Genomic DNA, 6,000 nt, shown 5'->3' with positions numbered 1-6,000 from the left:
GAAATCTAAACATAAACTACTGTGGATTATTCCAGGTCATTCATTTGAACTTCACTGTGCAGGACAACCACTTGGATTCTTCTCACAGATGCAAAAGAAACAATATATATGGAAATGCATGCATGGGTTAATGCATGAAGACAAAACTCACTAACAAGAAAGTCAAAACTCAAACCGGTCTTATATAACCTCTTGCTGCTCTTATATTGTCTTTCTCACAGTCTGTGACAATGTTTGGTCTGAATGTGCCATCCTATTATTTTGCACTTCCCCTAAACTACTTAACTACACACAATCAGACATACAGCCACTTCACATATACTGAATTTATTTTCTTTCCTTTCTTTCCAAACTTATTTCACCTTATTTATACTGTCATTCTCCAAACAGCTAAAAGCATTGCCACACTTTGAGGGTCCAAGTGCTGTTGGGTGTGAATGGCCTAATGTAGACATCTGAGGGTGTGTGCAGAGCTTGCTGCAGATAAGATTTTGGCCAACATGTTCTTATGATTGTTTGAACTGTTCTAGCTATTCACAGTAAATCTCAACTGAAGTGCAGTCTTTTATCAGAAGCTGTAATAGAAGCCTATATGTTTAAGTGTGTGTCTACAACTAAAGGGAAGCAGAAAAACAAAAACCTTCCTGCCTCTAGGAAATTCCTGCAACTACTGCTTGGAGCTTTAATACTTATAAAAGACCTCAGTCGACCCCAGAGCATCTGCTTGGCTGTGCTGGGTAAACCTCTTAAGGGAATCACCTAGTAGGCATCCTTATCAGGTACCTCACTCACCTTAACTTTGCCTCCTGAAGCAGAGGAACAGCTACTCTAAGTCTTCTCATGTGAGAAGTTTAAAAATTTTGTAGTCCAGAGAAAGCCCAGACATCTTGTTGAGAAAGTTCATTTCATCTGTTTACATTAGTAATTTTGTCCTGACAGTCATTGACCAATATGGGAAGGGCCGTATATCGACAGGTAAAGATTGCTTGGCTTTGTGGCATCATGGTTTTCTTGTTGCCTTTCACTTACACTAAAGTAAGGCACATACTTACTTACTTACTTACTTCATGTTATCTTTGCTACTTCATTGATGAACAGTTTATTTTACAGTTTAAATGCTTAACATATTTTCTCAATACAGTAAATGCAAACAAAATACTGCTGTTCAAAGTTGTGTGCTGACTCACAGCATGGCAGATGAACATTTACAGCTCATCAAAGTGATGTGACACACAAGCAGCATCAATACTGCAAAGTGTGTATTAATTTGTAATGCAAAAAAACAAAATCTGCAGCATCTCATGTGGAGCTTAGCCCACTTCAATGACCTACTTTTACAAGCTGTGTTGTAAGGATTTCCATTCAACCTTCATGATGCAAGTGCAGTTTGCTGCTTTTGATAACACCTTTCATTCATCATGGCTCTGCTTGGAAGTGTAGGCAGATATTGACCAATATTCTTGTGATAGCAGCTCATTCTGTGAAGCATTTTCATTGTAGTAGGATCGTTTGGCAAACCCCTCAGAAGGATTGTTTATGCTATTCTAAACTGTGAAAGTGTACTGGTTGGTTTAATCACTAATTTATGTAGCACCATTAAGATTCAAGAATCAACCCTTCTGTCATTATGTAACAGAATAGGATATTAGTAATATTACAGATGCTGTTCCTTTATGGCACTTGCTGATAAACTCTTTAAATTAAAATGTTGTCATGCTGTTGTGTTAAATAAGAATTCAATAATTTCACAGCCTGAAGAAAGAAATGGAATGGTTAAATATCACTTGGCAGACACAAGCAGAATAAACACAATGTAGCTGGCATGGTATTTTATTCTAGTATCTGTGGGGCTTTGCACAAACACGTCATTTCAGCAATGACACTGATATGCCATACGGAGGTATCGATGATATTCTGGGTGGCTTTTAGCCACCTGCTGCTGAGCTTTCCTCTCTGGGGAAATTTACATCTCATTGTGATGTTTCCGGTTAGGATGATTTCAATTAGCTTAGTTTTACTGTAGTTGAGGAACAAGGCTTTTCTCTGTGAACTACACTATAATATTGTGTTTTTTTCTTCCTGATATAGCTGTTCATGGTTGTTTATAATGGGTATTTTTAATCTGGCCAGTGTTAATGTCTGCAAATATCACAAAAGAATTTTTGCTGACATATTTGTGTATTTAGAAAGAGAGAGAGAGAGATGTTTGGATGCCAGGAGGTAACATGGATGGCTTTCCTCATTCATTTCTCAAAGCATCTGTCTTCTCTATCCAGAATTACTGCCCTCAAACACTGTGGCACAGTGACTCACAAGAATGTGTCATGGTTGGCAGCAGCAGCATAAACAAGATGAACCCAACTGTCCACATCCTCAGCCAAATGAACTGGGAGTCAAATGGCTACAATGAGCAGGGCTTATCACTTATGCTACCTGAGCAGGACACAGTATGTGATTGCTGAGCTGAGCTGTCAAATGGCTTTAAGCTTTGATTAACTCACCTTGAGGCTGGCACTACAGTGTATGAGAAAGTGTATTCAGCAGCTGTCATTTTGCAAAGTGCAGTAAGTAGCTCATACAAAACACTGCAGTCAAGTAAAGCCTCTCAGTCTGGCTCATGGGATAATTTTGCCTTCCTATACTGTAGAGCACCATTTTAAGCTCGACCAAATTATACCATTTCACAGCATAATTTGTGCAGATTTGCTTCTTACATAATTTTGTAATATTTTCCACTTATCTTTTCTTGTTTTTAATGAATCATAAAACAATGTTGTTCCAAGTAAATATTCTGGTTTGTAGACATACCTAAAAGTACCATACCATACCAGAGAAAAGCATAACGGAGAACAATAGCAATAACAGCCACAAAATGAAAGTGTTTTGTAGTCCACATGTGTAAGTCACTTCTCCGCTAGATAAAATTGGCCTGTCATGTGTAGCCTACACCTCTATTAGCACATTAAAACTTGAGTCATAAAACACCTTAATGCTCTGAATCAACAGAGAAATCTCGCATGACATCAACAACTTGTTAGATATCACCAATAAAGACATAGTTGAGGCTATTTTTGTGGGACTAGGTTGAACTGCTTTTTGGTCTCAAGAGAGTTGGGGTCCTTCATGTAGCACACACTTTCAAGAATGGGTTGTCACAATCTTTAAAAAATGGCCCTAACCTCAGCTTCAGATTAAACTCTCAAGAGGTTCAAATAAAGATGTTTAAAAGCATGAAGTGTATCGTGTAAAATATGTTGTCAACTTGTTGTCAATGAAATGACCACAACCCAAGGGCATAGGTTTGATTTTGACATTGGTGGGGACTTAAAAGCAGCCCACAGAGACTCCTGGAAGACAAGTGTTTTTTGAGCTTGTGACAGATGTTTATCACGTTATCTAGAGTGGTAAAAAATCTGAACAAGCAGAAGTTTAGAATACAAAATATTCTATTCATGGATGGATCAAGGTTTTTTACTGCTACTCCCACCGCACATCAGTTAGCCATGTATTTACTACTGCAATCATCGACACATATAATAATATATTACACATATATAATAATAATTTGCATGTATTTAATTGTTATTAATGAATGATTTATTAGTCCCATTGTAATGCAAAAGTCATCCACCAGGAGGCAGAAGACAAGTAATTTGATTGTATTCAACAGGGTTTTAAGCATTTTATTTATTTATTTTAACTATAAAGTGATGTAGTAGGTCTCAGAGATAGTATGAGATTGACATTAACTTCTGAAATTTTGGCTGATATGAATTTAATTGCAGCTGATTTGTGTTAGATTTAGGGACCAAAACTTCACAGTTAGCAGATCTCACCAACAAAAGGACAGATAATAGCCTAAAACAAGAAAACATTCATGTCATGTCTCCAGAAAAAGAGCTTAAAAGTGTTATCGTTTTCTACCACTAAATGGCAGGCATGTGAATCGGCCCTCTGTTAACTCCACTGAGGCCTTCCTCTGCCTCCTTCTGGGTGCGTGGGTAGCTGCTTCTACTGTGGGATGTCAGGGTTCTGTGCTTTGTGGTGGTTGCCTGGTACTTGGGGGGGCTCCCTTGGTCTGACTCTGATCCTTCAAGGATCATGTATGCATTTGTATGATCACTCAACACAACTCACCCCTAATGTTTCGGACACACTACACACACCTGCACACATACACATACACACATGCAGACACTGACACACAAATACTTATTGCTGGTGTGTTCTTTGTTGTTCATGGCTTTTACAGTTTTTCTTCCTGCAGGTGCTCCTGATGATTGTCTATTGGGTTTTCTTAGAAGCCTTAGGATATTTACTCTTTCTTTACAGGTGTAGCAACTGGCTGTTTAGGTTTTCTTTTGAGGTTAGATTACAGTTGTTGTGGTTTGTTTACTACCTTTTGTTTTACTTTCCCATTTTCTATCCTTTCTCTTCCCTTCTATCCAAAAGGGTCCTCTTGGCAAAGTAAATTTGTTTGGCAAAATATGGCCAAAAACATGCCTTCATTGGGATGTTTAAAGACCTTTCAAATAGTTACTATAGTTATAGTTAAAATAATAGTTACTCTGGGTATGTTTTTCTATAAGGTAATTTACATATTAATTATTATAGATTTGGGTTTTTGGGGGCTTTTTCTGAAAGTGTAATTTTTCATTAGGGCATATTTTCTAGTATGTCAATGTCTTTCTGTATCTGCTTAGCACAAAAGTGCTTACTTTGTCTTCCTCTTGCACACTGTCCTGTGCCTTTTACTTTTCTTGTTCCAATGAGTGAGACACAATTTATAGTTTCCTGCCTATCAATGTGAGGGACTAAAAAAGGGAGGAAAAAAAATTGGATTCATAGATTGGATTTGACCTCAAGTGTGGGACATTTTAAAGACACTCAGGCAATATAGCAACTGTGAAATATGTGCATGTCATGCAGACATTTTTCAATATGCCAGTATTGAGAAACCAAAAAACAAAACAAAACAAAGAAGTAATAAAAACATACTGCACTGTTCTTGTCAGTGAGACTTTCAGCACATGCACTTGAGATGGCTTATCAATGATGTCTGTTTTGCCTCTGTTTAATTTTGTTGCTGCATCCTACAAAATTATACACAGCTTCATACAGCTCTCTAAAGAATTTACATTAATAACAAATGATTAGTTCAACTGCTATGAAAGTGAGATTAGTGCAGGAACCAGTGTATTAGATTGCAAAGGGTTTTACTCAATGTTATAATGATGTGGCTTTGAGCCAGCTCACATGGAGATAGACGAGGTTGCCTGCATGGGGCTCAACAATTCCCTTCTTTTGGTTTGATTCCATATTGACCTGATTATGTTTTTCTCTATCAATAGACCCTGTAACCCTGCAGTTAGTGGGAAAATTATTTTTCATCTGTGATGTTATAAAGAGATGCAGAACCCCAGATGTACATCATAGTAATGATCATCATTATGGTAATGACTAATTAATTAGTATTTTTCACCAGGTGTCTTCTGGTAAAGAAGGATAAAGCAGGCACATTAAGTGGCAACCTTAGACATTGTAAAGAGAAGAAAACAGGCTTTTTCTTAATATTTCAAATTTGTTTCTCTTTCTTACTATCACAGAAAGCAAATAATACAGAGAGGGTTTTGTGAGGGAATTAATTAACATTTTGGTGTTCTATTCTTAGCTATGTAATTAGAACAGTGTTCATCACACGGTCGAGTCAACATTCAGATGCTGGACAGATGTAGGTGTACACGATCTAGAAGTCCAGAGCAGTAAAATGAGGCGAAGTGCTGCATGCTGCTTAGTGAGAAGACTCTTGCTGGTGAAAAGGTCAAATCTCAGATTTAAAAGGTCAACAGCCACAATATTAGACACATTTATGAGATACATATCCAGTCTAGACACTTCATTGGCCAGGATTACAATTTTAAAGATACAAGACATTTCAATATTTTGTTTGCTGATATATTCTTTCTTCTATATTCATCAGGGACATTTATTCTAATACAA

The sequence above is a fragment of the Melanotaenia boesemani genome, chromosome 8, assembly GCF_017639745.1.
Source record: "Melanotaenia boesemani isolate fMelBoe1 chromosome 8, fMelBoe1.pri, whole genome shotgun sequence".
NCBI lineage: Eukaryota > Metazoa > Chordata > Actinopteri > Atheriniformes > Melanotaeniidae > Melanotaenia > Melanotaenia boesemani.
This window is presented reverse-complemented; position numbering follows the sequence as displayed.